Raw genomic sequence first — 14,272 nt, forward strand, 5'->3', positions numbered from 1 at the left:
GCCCAGAGGCATTGGTTTTCTACTGCTGCATAATAAATTACCACAAACAGAGTGACTTGGGCAACACAAATTCACCCTCAATGTTTCCATGCTTTAAGAGTCTCAGTGTGGGTTGGCTGCTTCCTCTGCTCAAGTGGGCTGAGGAAGGTGTTGGCCAGGATGGAGATTCTCACCTGAGGCTCAGGGTCCTCTGCAAAGATTGCTGGTAGTTGTCAGAATTTAACTCCTTGTTGTTATAGGACTGCGGATTCATTGTTGCTAACTATCACCTGGATCTGCCCTGCAGCCCACTCGTAGTGCCTTACCATGGGTTCTATACGCAGTGTAGAACACAGCTGTTTCCTTTCTCTCAGTCCAGAGGGAAAATGTCTCTCTGATGCTTCGCCTTATTTTAAGGCTCTTCTGGTTTGGTCAGTTTCACCCAAGGTTACCTCCTTTTGATGAACTCAAAGCCAGCAGAAGCAGAGATGACCTGACCTAGGGATTTTGTTGGTATGGTACACAGCATGGATCTACAGCAGGCGAGCTCTGGTCTACCCTGCTTATGTGTCTTGTATTTAATTTAGGCATTGGTACCTGGTAAACAACTTACAAGAACAACTGTGAATACTATTAGTGATGGACACTGGATACCTGATCTTGGTTCATCAGCCCTTGGTTCTGCAGTCAAAACTATTATTCAACATCCGCAAACCAGAATTCTCACTTATAAGCTCCCATGCTTCCACTGCAGTGCGGGAGGGCTGGTGGCTTTGCTGCATGGGCGTGCGGAAGGGAGCTGGGTTCTAACTGACCCTCACATAGACTCCCATGCTTCCACTGCAGTGAGGGAGGGCTGGTGGCTTTGCTGCATGGGCGTATGGAAGGGAGCTGGGTTCTAACTGCCCCTCGTAGACTGCCAACAAATGCTCTTTTTGTACCCTACACAAACACCTCCCATTCCAAAGGAACATGGTGCAAATGATTCCTGAACCTTTCAAAAGTTCTATAATGTATTTAAGGTTGTCTTTGGCTAAGAGGTCAGATTTTTAAGAGTTAATTAACACTGACCCATCTACTTTTGAGTTACCAATATTTTGTTTTTGTTGTCTTCTTATATCTCCTTACTATTGCTTTAATAGATTTTGAGGAGGAAGGGGATCTAAAACAGGTGTCATCCTTAACCAGAAGCTCATTAATTGCATTTTGTGACTGTCAGGAACTCTGAGTGTCCAGTGGAATCCCTGGGAGTTTGGTGACTCAGCTTTGACACGAACTAGTTGCATAACTTTGAGCAAGTCATTACCTCTTGTTGAGTTTTAATTTCTGTGAAATAAGGCTTTGGATTAGATAAATTTGAAAACCTCATCAATAATTCTTCATGATATCTAAATTTCCCAGGATTCTGAGTTGATTAAAATACTCTCTCTCTCTTTTTTTTTTTTTTAGCATAATAGACCAAGGAATATCTGGTGTAAGAACACTGTCTCATTTAGCTTCCTGTCCCAGTGCACATGATGTAACTGGGGTCACAGTAGGGTTCTGACTACGGTGTTCATCTCCAGACAGAAAGACCTCGTGTTGCTGTGCGGGAACCTATGGCACCTTTTAGGAAGCTAATGTCTATTAAAAAGCCTGCAGTTAGTGGCAGCCCAATGTGCTTTGTTATTTTCAAGGATTTTTCCTGCCGTCACTTTGGAAAGGCCATCAGGAGAGGTTCTAACATGCAGACATCTCAGAGAAGACCTAAATCTCCTTTAGAGCACAGTGCATAGTGTAGGCCGTCTCCTGAGAGTGTAAGCTCTTGTCTAAAGCATAGTGATGCCCATTTCCGGTCAGCACTGCCCTGTGCCAGGGTTGTGGCTATCACTGTTCTGATGAGACTGAGAGAAAGACTTACTTTTAGGCCTAATTATTGCAATCTGGCCAAAGAGACTATTTATTGTAAACTTACATTATTTATATAGCTTATATGGACCCTACAAAGACCTATTTAGGAAAATAATATAATAAAAATAATGTTTTGAACTTTTGGGGAGAAAAGTAGATTATTTGTTTTATTATTTGTGTGTATCTATCCATCTTTCACATGTATATGTATGTACACACATTTATGCATGCACCCATATGTACAGGTGTGTATGTATATATACACATATAAAAGTTTTCTACCAACACATATTTGGCAGTTTTTAATCTTACAACTTTTTTTGTTTACACCTTAAAAGATTACTCTCATTCCTTATACCAGGTTTAAAACTATATATATGTAAAAGGGCCCAATAAACCTGAAAAGTTGCATAATCTTAGGTAACCATGGAAATGTGAGTACAAATAATGAGTTGTTATGACCTGTCATATAGAAGAACACTACATGTTGCGCAATATGAAGTCTAATGAGTTTGGAGGGAAACACGTATGTTGACACACTGTCAGAGCAAATGTAAACCCATGAAGTCTTTTAAGGAAAGGAAATATGACAGTATTTTATTAATTTCCCTTCTACCTAGAGATCCACACAAAGGTAGAAATATCTGTTCTGGAATTGTTTGAGATGATATAAAACTTGAAAGCTAGATGGCCAAGAAATCAGACCCGAGTCACAGCACTGGGCAGGGAGAGGCCATTGGGAGATGAAGACCATTCAGCCCTGAATACTGCTGAATCTTTTGCAGTGAATATTTGACCATGATCCCTAAGGTAACTTTAAGAAGAAAAACAATGTCCAGGTTCTTTACCAGGAGAAATCCAGGTCCACTTTTACTTTTCAGAATAGAAATGAAACCAGCATGTTTATAAACCCAAAAAGTTCAGGCAGCAGGTGGGTAATTTAGTCATGGAGCTGGCTGGTTAGTTATTTAGATAATTGAATTTTAGCCATCACGGATAATGTAATCCAGTTTAATTTGCAAAAATGTCAGGCCTGGAGACAGATCAGAAGAAAAGCATTTGGTGACGGCAGGGATGTCATTGGGGAGACTTGCGCTGTGCTGTGAGCTGTCTGTAAGGAGTGACCCACTCGCAGTATCAGGGCCGAGATGGAAAAGATTTGATTAGGAACCTTGACAATCTGGCGTGCATCATTAATGGTAGTGTTACCTAATGCGTTTTGCTAATTTATTTATGAAATGTTTGATTTAGTAATCCATTTGCCCTTTGTCAAAAGCATCTGGGAATGCCTTCGTTTTCAATTTGTTTACTTGAATAATAATTTGATTTGGGTTTTCCCATTTGGCCAGTTTATTCTGATCTCAGTAACGTCTTTAACAAGACCACACGGTACATTCCTATTGTTCTGAAAAATTTGGGCTTCATTTCAAATGCCAGATACAGCACATACGCTGCCATTTGTCAGCCTAAACATGTGTTTGTCGGCTTTGAAAGAGGAGCCTGAGATTAAAATAGCATTTCCTGCATGTGTGTCCTTGGTCCTGTGGCCAAACGCTTTCTGCCTGTATGGATGTTTGTTTTAGTCTCAGCAGCAGCCCCTGTCTGAGTCTGGAGGTTTTGAGAAGGAAGGGTGAACAGGTAGAGGAGCACAGCGGACATTTATTAGAAAAATTCACTAGAACCTAGGCTCCAGTTGCCTGCAGGTAGTAATATGATGAGTTATAACTGTAGACCTGAGACAGCTTTCTGAAAGGGGATCAGTGAAGGAGTGTCCCCATCACCAATTCCAAACCTGGGGACTAAGCCTAAAGGCCGTTTGACTTGCCCGAGGAGTGCTCTGAACTTAGCATCATCTCCTCTACCTGTGTCCCAGCTAAATCTGTTTTTTTTTTTTTTCTTTCTTTCTTTCTTTTTTTTTTACAATGTGTTGCTTTTATTGTATTTGTACTCCTTTCAACAAATGTGAGGATCTTGATAGTCACACTATATCTACCTTAACAGGTGGGTTTCTGCACACATGAGGACACCATGGTGGGTCATTAAACCAGGCAAGGGGCATAACTCAGGCTGTTCATCTTCAAAATTAGCTGGGCCGAAGTCTGGGGCTCCTTGAGAAATCACAAGGTGTCCTCACCAACATAATTTCCTTACCAGCAGTCTTTGTTAGAGCATTTCGTGTGTTTATGTTCTATAAGGTGGAGATTGAATACCGCTCCTTCTTGGGAAACATAGATTAGCCCTTACTAATTTACATATTTAATTCACCTTGGCCTCGGTCTTTCTGTCTAGATGATGCAAAAGACTCTATCTTCCTCCCGGAATGTTTCTGTGTAATACTTAAATGAGATAAAAATATAAGACTCTCAAACCTCTCATCACAATCTCACCACTCAGACTGTGTCCATGGGAGTCACTGACCCAAATGTGCTAATTCTCCTTACAGGGAGCCTGGTCATTCATTCTACAGTGGTCATGTTTAATTTTAAACACCCTGATGACATTGTGAACAATGCTGTACTTTCATAATGATCTAGATATAAAGTTTTCATGAGGAGGAGACATCAGAACCACAGGCTCTACACTGCAGGAGCTCCCAGTTGGATGTGGAGGGTCGGCCAGCCAGACCCTGTGTAGACTACTACCTGCCACCTAGCTACACTGTGAAAGAGACTGGGGTGCTTTGGCATACTTCAGATGGCCAGGCCACTCTTCAGGCCAATTAGACTGTAATCTTTAGGGAGGGACGGGCTACACGGTGTTTTTACAGCTCCTCAGGGGATTTGCATGTGGAGCCAGGCTGAGAACCAGTGTGTTGGTCACTCCACCTTTCTAAACTGGAGTGACCAACATTTAAAGGTTCTAAATATGGTCCTTGGGTCAGCAGCGCATTAGAAATACAGCGTGTTGGCTCTACTTCTATCTCAGACCTGACTCAGAATGGGCATTTTAATAAGATTCCCACATAATTCCATAACAAGCTTTCATCAAGGATTGAAAAAAAAAAATAACCACCTAGAATTTTTGTCTTAATGTGACAGGCTAAAGTGAAAATGGCTCCCATATATTTATATGATTTAAACGTACTAAGAATACTACTTCAATCCTTAAAGAATATTTGGACTTTCTGAAAGGCTTACAAATAATTTTGCAGGCAAAATGTGATTCAAAATTGTACCCAAGATAATATTCAAGATAAATGGTAATGGCTGGGCTTTGTTTGGCCCGATGGTACTCTTGGAAGCATCTCACTTATAGGATACAAGGCACAAAAAGTTATTTTGTGATTTTTTGTATGTGTGTTTGTGTATGCATATTGTAAAGGCCTGTTTCTGTTAGGGGAAACGTTACTTTTGAAAAATGGAATTTAAAAAAGGGAGAGGCTGAATATAAAAGGGTAATGGAAAACATTAAACGAAGGCTTTGCCACGTGTAGAAACACAAATACAGACAGAGGTTAACTGTCCTTTCAAAGCAAAGGAAAATATTCACTCTGCTGGTGGGTGGAATTTACATAGATCTTGAACAAATATGCATTTCCGTCCTTAGTTTAAGACTTCGGCAGAGTGCCCAGCCCTTTCCCATGGAGTGTAGGTTCTTTGACAGAGCTGACGAAAGAGGTGAGGAGCTGCTGAGAACGGGCCCACGCACAAAACTAAACACCCGGATAGGATAGGAGCAGGTGGAGGCTGGAAAAGGAGATCACCTCTCCTGCACTCTCACCTGCTGCCCACTGTTCTGGGTGAGCACATGCAGACCATGGCTCCGCAGGTGCGATCCTCGCCGGCAGCGCCAAGTGAGAAATCACACCGTTTGCTTGCAAACTTGAGGACCTCCATGAACAATATTACTTTTTTACTTGAGGCCCAGAATACACACCCGGCCTCTTCTAGTGACTCTCAAAACATCCATTCTCTTCTCCGCTTCCCCTTCTTTCTTCCTACCTTGCTTGCTGCTCTCCTGTTCTTTGGCTTCTTAAGCTACAGATAATCTTCCTTCAGAAAGCAGTGTAAGAAAATCTATTTCCTTACTACGTTGTTCTAGAATTTTCATGAAGCCTGTAGTGAATATTTAAAGATAACTTTTGTCAACGTACCTGGCACCAGGAGAGACTTTGTTTCCAAGATTCTTGTCGACAGTTCTGATGTTGTTATCACAGCTATGCTAAGACCCAGCCCCCTAATGCCGCCTTTACGGTCCCAGCGACACGGAGGTTCAGTTTGGTGTTACAGAGACTCTGTGACTTGCATGTCCTTACCTAAACATCAGGGCAGTTTGCTGGTAGAATACCAGGGTCTTAGGTTAAACTTCTCACGTTGGCTGGGATAGTCTAAGCTGAACTGACATCCGTGTGCAGCTGAGTCTTTCCTGCGCTGGAGGGAAAGCAGCCAAACCGGATGCCCACGGCTCAGGTGGGTCTCGTGCTCCGTCGCTCCTCGCCTGTGATGACCTCCCACCACGCTCATCTCTCCTCCCACCACGCTCATCTCTCCTCCCACCACGCTCATCTCTCCTCCCACTACGCTCATCTCTCCTCCTACCACGCTCATCTCTCCTCCCACCACGCTCATCTCTCCTCCCACTACGCTCATCTCTCCTCCCACCACGCTCATCTCTCCTCCCACCACGCTCATCTCTCCTCCCACTGAGAGCTGGACTTCCTCCTTGCGGTCTCACTACCTTGAAGTCATAACAGGGTCACAAACTGGCTGCAGTGCCTACAGACCTGTTTTGTTTTCCTTGAATGTCTATCCAACATTTAAAGATCAGGAGATTTCACAGAAAATGTCAGTTTTGTTTTTTCATTCAGATGTTGAACAAAACAAACAAAAGATCCAGCAGTCTGGGCCGACCTGGCAGCATGCCTCAGTGTCGGGATCGCTCCTCGAAGATGGCTCCTCACACCTCTTTCGTTCACCGGTCCATTCCTTTGTAATTTCAACTAATGGATAATTCTATTCTACCTCCATTTTTTCTCTTCTCTGTGTGTGTGTCAAATATTTTAAATCATTTAAAAATGCTTTCAATTATAATTTTCTTTTTGAGAAGTTCCATTTGGTTCTTTTTCAAATTATTTTGACCATGCCTTGGATTACCTGATTCTTTTTCTCTATGTTCAAATTTGTCTTTTATTAAAAAAAAACATATAAAATAGTCAGTATACATTGCGAGCCTGATGACTTCAGTATCTAAAGACTTCACAACTCTGTTCCTGGCCTGAATTGTTCCTGCTCCTGGCAGGTTGTCTGATAACTGCCCAGTTTCCCTTGAACTTGACCTGTGTGAGTTCTTTGTGGCCCCAGTTGAAGTTGAGTTTCTCCATAGAGGACTTTTATCTGTTCCTGCCTCTTACCTGGACACCAACAACTTGGGACCGCTTTAAGTCAGACTATCTTTTGGCCCCCGTGGGTATTCCTGACACCGAGGACTCACAGCTGGGTGTGGCGCGCAGCACGGGGCCACCTCCACTGGCTGTGCTAACGTGCTCATCTCCGGAGCTGCTGAGCGTGGGCCAAGGCTCTGGCGTACGTTCACTAATGACAATCAGGATTCTGCAACCGCAGATCAGTGAGTCACTTCAGAGCAGAAGGTGGCAGTCTGTCAGCATTGTTTAGTAACAATGTTTGGGTTTATAACTCATTCCTGTTTTCAGTGGAGGCTGCGGAGGGCAGTTGGATTTCAATGGTGAAGATTAGTCGTGTGGCTAGAAGATGTCTCTAACAGACCCCACCCTGAACACATGCATGCCCATGTGTATATCCACATGAATGCACACATGGGAACATGCACACACACATGTACACACATGTGTGCTCACACCAGTGCTTATGAGAGACCTGAAGACAAGGCTCTCCTGTGAACAGCCGACGGGAGCGCAGGAAGCCGGCCTGCAGTCTCCAGCCCCCTCTCCGGCACACCCTCTGCGGCTGCCCCGAATTCTTCCTGCCCTGTGAGTGCGGATTGAGTCCGGGGGTCCTTTATTTTTTTATTTATTTTTGTATTTTTCTGAAGCTGGAAACGGGGAGAGACAGTCAGACAGACTCCCGCATGCGCCCGACCGGGATCCACCCGGCACGCCCACCAGGGGCGATGCTCTGCCCACCAGGGGGCGATGCTCTGCCGAGACCAGAGCCACTCTAGCGCCTGGGGCAGAGGCCAAGGAGCCATCCCCAGTGCCCGGGCCATCTTTGCTCCAATGGAGCCTTGGCTGTGGTAGGGGAAGAGAGAGACAGAGAGGAAGGAGGGGAGGGTGGAGAAGTAAATGGGCGCTTCTCTTGTGTGCCCTGGCCGGGAATCGAACCCAGGTCCCCCTCACACCAGGCAACGCTCTACCGCTGAGCCAACCCGCCAGGACCTGGGGGTCCTTTAGAATGGAATGCCTGACGTGATTGGTGTCTAACAAATAGTGTGGGGACTCCTATTAAGTTCCCCACTTTGCATGGGTGAGGCTGTGGGCCTTTCCCCAGAGCTCCATGCAGCCGAGAAGGGAAATCTCAGTGTTTTTCATGGTTTGCTGCAAACACACAAGGTTCCTCCTTTCAGTGTGTTTCCAGTTCTTCTGAGAATCCCTCACTCCCAGTACTGGGGTTCACATAATTTAACAACCAGTTCTCTGCCCTAAGGACCATTTTAAGTATAAAAAAAATCCCAATATACCAAAAGGTAGCTTATTATTTCATGCATTTAATACTTAGATAAGAACAATAAAAGAGGTACAACAAACTAGATTATAAGAAAGATTATTTCTCTGATATTTTATTTATTCATTTTTAGAGAGAGGGGAGAGAGAGAGAGAGAGAGAGAGAGAGAAGGGGGAGGAGCCAGAAGCATCAACTCCCATATGTACCTCGACCAGGCAAACCTGGGGTTTTGAATCAGCGATCTCAGTGTTTCAGGTCAATGCTTTATCCATTGTGCCACCACAAGTAAGGCATAAAAGAGTTTTAAAATATTAATGAAAAAATATTAAATAATACCTGACAAAAACCAATGAAACTGTTATTTAAGATATTTCCAAGGACAGCTTATCACCCTCTGGTTGTTTGGAACTTTTTCTCTTTATGTTATATGTTTGTTTACTGAACTAACAAACGTGGGGGAATTAAAATGTAGTATTTCATCAAAGGCATAATAGGTTTATGAAATGAGTAAAAAAATTACAAGCATAGTTTCATCAAATCTTTTGTACTTATGGATGAAAGAAACATTACTATGGGCACTGAGAATACACTGTTGCACAGATGAACGTTAAAAGAGTAAGGAATGTAAATTTGTGATTTCCACATTGGGTGGCTATCCAGGCACCCACCTTAGAGAGAATTCTGATTACAAGTGCCACTTTAACAACTGGTTCGCCGAACTCAACAAAAAATTAAGTATCGGTTTTGCCGAACCCGTGCGAACCGGCTGAACCCCACCACTGGTTACTCCTAATTCAAGTCAGAGAGGCATTGTTTTATTCAGATGGCTTTTTCAGCAGGAAACTTACTTAGTATATGCAATCTTAGTATATGCAAACTGCCCGGCATGGGAATCCTCCAGTATACACACACACACACAAACATACAAATACATGTGTGTATATATATACATACACAGATATGTAATCATGAGTCCAACCACTGCAATCTAATTAACTCCTGCACTGCCCTCTTTTAAATTTCCCATTACTGAGGGCTTTGTGCTCTCTTCGCTCTTGCTCTAGTCCCTACATTCCACCAAACTGTGGCTTGACAAGAACACGGCACACCAACTTGTTTCTGTGTTGTCAGCGCTCCAGTAATGGCAGAGTCAGACAGTTTCAACAGAGACCTTCTGGTCCATAAAGCCTAGAATATTTACCATGTGCCCCTTTGCAGAAGGGGTTTGACAGTCCCTGTGACTCTGATTGCCCCTTTGCAAAGGGAGAAGGGTCTCCAATATGTCCTGTTGCATCTTTGTAGCAGCTATTACTGGAAATCACATGGCTTTTCAGATGGGAGCATGTTCTGGCAACTGTGAACAGTTCATTAAGCATCTCGTGGGGATTATGTCTTGGGTTGTCTCATGTTGGGGGGTGTGTGTATTAAGCATAGCAGTGACACCCATGAGTCCCTATTAGGAATCTGTGACAATAGGAGGAGGTTTTTGTGATTATGAATGATAGATTGTTGGCCTGTCTGGGTCTGTCCCTGCACTTCTGACATCAAGAAGCAAGAAATCAAAACCATAGTGTCATGGAGCCAAGTCAAGGTTTGGGTGACTAGAGTTGCTCTTGACTACCTGTGGAGACCTGCCCAGCTGTGTCCTCCAGCACAAGCAATGGTGAAGTCCAGCAGCAGTTAAGTGCTGGTCCGGTTGGGGAAGAACTCACTCTAGTGCAGCTCCCCGTTTCTGCTCCAAGGGGCCTGCTCAGCAGGGAGCCATGGCTGAGAATCACGGCACCTTCCGGCTTGAGGACCAGGGTCTGGAGAACTTACAAGGCACACCGTGCTTCTCTTTTTCCCACTGTGCCCTAACCAAGCATCTCTTTTGAGAGCTTAGGTGTCAAGAGGATTTACTTCATTGTTCAAATGACCTTACTCAGATAGGACCCCCTTCAAGTTCATGGGACTTGGGCTGAATCCATTGTTAGACATCTAAGGAAAGTCAAAGCCAGAGTTCTGAGTTACACTGGAGATGAGAGGTTTGGAGATCGCATTTCTGAAGGGTTCAGATTAGTGAATGAGGCTGTGCCCTAAGATTGAGCTCACCTCAGCTAGGCAGCAGGCTGTGAGCAACTCTGAATTTCACCGATTCATCCACAGTCCCCCTAACTATGGTTTGCACTGTTGTCTTCTGGGGCTGAGTCCTCTCATTTACCCATGTCCAGAGTCCTCATAGACCTTCGACCATCTGACCTGGAGTCACGCACATCACACGTGGATGAGTCAACCCGAGAATTTCTCTGAGTCGCCTCTCCTGGTGCGGACTCCAACCTCATTTCCAGACTCGCCTTCACTCTCTGCTAAATGCTTTATTCATGTCCTGGATTCTCATGGAGGTTAGCATGTCCTCCACATCTCCACATCTGTCTGTCCTCTCACTGACTCTCCCACACAAGCTGTGCCCACACTGACCATATCCACAGCGGACTGTCCCCACACTCGGTTGTCACTATACTGGGCTCAGGTGCATGGCAGCTCACTGTCACTCTGAACCCCTTGGTTTAGCCTCCCTAGACCCCGTGCTGGAACGGAAGCTCCATTTGGGTAAGAATTTTATTTTCCTTATGAGCAAATCCCCTTAGCACAGAGGAACATTAGCACATAGTAGGTGTGCTCCCTCTCTTCTAAGGAAGCATGTTTCCCTGTCTGGGTTTTTGAGGCAGCTGGCCAGCCAATTAGGCTCCCTGCCCCGTGAGAACAGCGACCTGACTTCGAGGATTCGGTGACTCCTCACCCACATCTCTTCCATCTACTCTGAGTGGATTTGATTTCTTGAATTTTTCTTCAGAATGTTTTCTTATCTTCACAGACTAGTCTGGAAAGGATCCACATTGGGTAGGCAGTTTCTGATGTGTACAAAACAGTACAAGATCTGGGCTTTTCTATTTCAAAACATATGGTGGTTTTTTAAAAAATATTTTTTATTGAAGTTATTGGTGAACAAAATAAACTCACAGTGTTCTTGAAAGCACCTTGAGAACAATGCCCGGTGCTCCAGTGGGTTCACCGTGTACTTTTAGTCTGGGGAGTCTGTGACCCCAAACACCTGTGACTTTGGGTCTGTTTCTAACAGCGATCATCAGGGAGCAGCGGCTTCCTCCTCCCCTTTGGTGGAAAGTTGTTGGTGGCAAATGTAACCATTCAAGATTTGCCCTCCCAATGCTGGCTCAAGACTTTTTGTCTCCTGCGGGAAGACTCTCCTCCAGAGATGTTGAAACTGGGAAAGTGATGGAGACACTTCATCTGCTTTCCCATCTGCCCTTCCTCCTGGTTAACGGGAGGGTGGGGACGGGTAGAGGGGAGGGGTGGGGACAGGAGGGTGGCATTCTACTCTGGAACAAAGTGCTCTCTCAAAAAACAGTGTCCACGACTTGAGATGCCTCAGGAACAGGAGTCCTGAGTTACCTTGTTTGCCTTGTCGAGGGTCTCGGGTGGTGCTGAGATGGAAGCAGGGCCAAAGCCAGTCTGCGCTATGCACTCGTGGCGCCAAAGAGGGAGGCAGGGCGGCCCGAACTCAGCTCGCCTCCGGAGGCGTCTCCTCGCCCGCCGGGCCTCCTGGATAACCACCTCAGTCCTGAAGCCTGAAGACTCCTTCTAAGGTGGAAACCCAGCCAAGACCCTTCTCATCTTCATATTCCTCAAAACTCCCCATGACCCCCACACTCTTTGAAATCCATGACCTGGCTGGTGCTTCCCCCTGGCTTCATTTCAGCCTGCAGCCCACTGCTGACATGGTGCTCTGACCATTGGGGTTCACATCCTGCGGTCTCTCCTGTTCACACCCCCCACCGTCCAGGCTGCCGTTCTCCCATTTTCCCAACGAGACTAAACTCTCCCCATCCTTTCGGATCCAATGTATGGGTCTCCTATTCCAGGAAGGCTTCCCACCCTGTCTTTGCCACAGTGTCAGGACAAAGTGTCTGCTCACTGGTACGCAGTTATTGGTGCCAGTTATTAGAGACTCAGGCTTTGCCCCGGAGGGGTACACAGATGGGACAGCCAGTGTCCTGGTCCTCGTCTGAGGACTGCAAAGACTGAGAGAATCAGGAGACCATGCCTTGTACGCAGTAACCTTTAATTGGTACCTGATGAATTTTCTTTAAAAGTTAGAAGTGAAAAATATGCTTTCAAAATCACTAAATATGCCACCACTCAGATATCAAAGTATGATATTCTCTCCCATGGTGAACATGGCTGCTGATATTACTGCATATATTTAATAGCATAATGTGTTGTTTTACCAGCATTCAATGGTCTAGTGGGAACAAAAGTGGAGCTTCTCCCCAGTATGAATATTTCACATGCCCTGCAGAAAGCCTCCCGTTCTGGGCTTAGATGAAATATTTAAAAGTTTAGAGTTTATGTTTAATATCGTCCTAATGGTATGCTATGATTGCTGTGGAAATTATGATATTGTTTACTATTAAATGAAGAGCAATAATGAATCCAGTGAAATAAATTTATATTAATACAGAGCAATCTTGGACGAGTCTTATTCTTTTTTCTTCCCTTCTGCTTTTATGGGAAGCTGACTGAAAAAAACAAAACAAAACAAACCTTCCACTTAGTAGATGGGCACTTGTGTATCTGCTGGTCCCATGAGGTAATTCATCTCTGATAATAAAAAAGAACATTACCTAATTTAGATTTTATTACGCTGGCGTATTGGGCAGCCATAAAATGCACCTAGGCAAATGATTTATTGGCCACCAGATAATGAAGAAACATTTCTCTGCTGCTGGAAGTTTCCCTCCAGCCATGGAGCCCAAGGGGCAGAACTGCTCACTTTCAGGATGTGGGTGTTGACGTGGGAAAGAATTAGTCCAGCAGCCTCAGTGCTATTCAATAGAAATGGTGTTGCAGAGTACTCCCAATGGGAGATCAAATCTCATTGTTTCAAAAATCTCTGCCAAAGGTATTTGTCAAGCTTAGTAAGAAGATTAATAAAGGTCAGAGTGATTCAGCATTGTTCAAATGGCACCCAGGGGCTCCCCAAAAAGCAGGGATGCTCTCTGACCCTAAGAAGGCTGCAGGAAATGTTCTTACGACCAAATAAGGTGAATTTACATAGCAAGGCCCAGCCTCCACTCATCTAGTTCTGGCTTGTGTTGTGCTGATCTTACCAATAGTCAACTTTTTGGCAAGCCTCCCCAATTTAGGGGATCAAGTCTTCCAAGAGGAGCAAGAGGGTGGATGAGTTGTCTGTTGACGTGAAGCCACGTCACAACTCAGTGGCTTGAAACAACTATTTTTTTTGCTCCATGTTCTGTGGGTCGGGGATTTGGGTGGGGCTGGTGGGATAGGCGTTGTGGTTCATCCCTGCTCCACGCGGCATGAGCTGGAGATCTCAGCCGCCTATGGAGGAGTTGTCATCCCCTAGTGAGAGTAATTCCAAGCAAGGTCATGTGACCCAAATAAAAGACACACTGAGTCTTTACTTAGAATGGACACACTAACATTTGGGCAAAGAAAGCTTTGTCTTATAGTGCAGTTACTGGTCAGTCTCTTCCCGGTCTCATAGAGAAGATCCTTTGTTTTTAGGAAGAAACAACAGGACAACATAGGAAAGGGAAAGACACAAGCAGGGACGAGAGATGGCAGAGAGGGGCCTGCTGGCAGGACTAAGACCCCAGTGATTGTTTGGAAGATTCTGTGTCATATACAGCTTCCTTTCAATCCTGTGAGCTATTCAGCATCTTTCATGGCTATGCGAGCCATTA

The sequence above is a fragment of the Saccopteryx leptura genome, chromosome 5 (assembly GCF_036850995.1).
Source record: "Saccopteryx leptura isolate mSacLep1 chromosome 5, mSacLep1_pri_phased_curated, whole genome shotgun sequence".
NCBI lineage: Eukaryota > Metazoa > Chordata > Mammalia > Chiroptera > Emballonuridae > Saccopteryx > Saccopteryx leptura.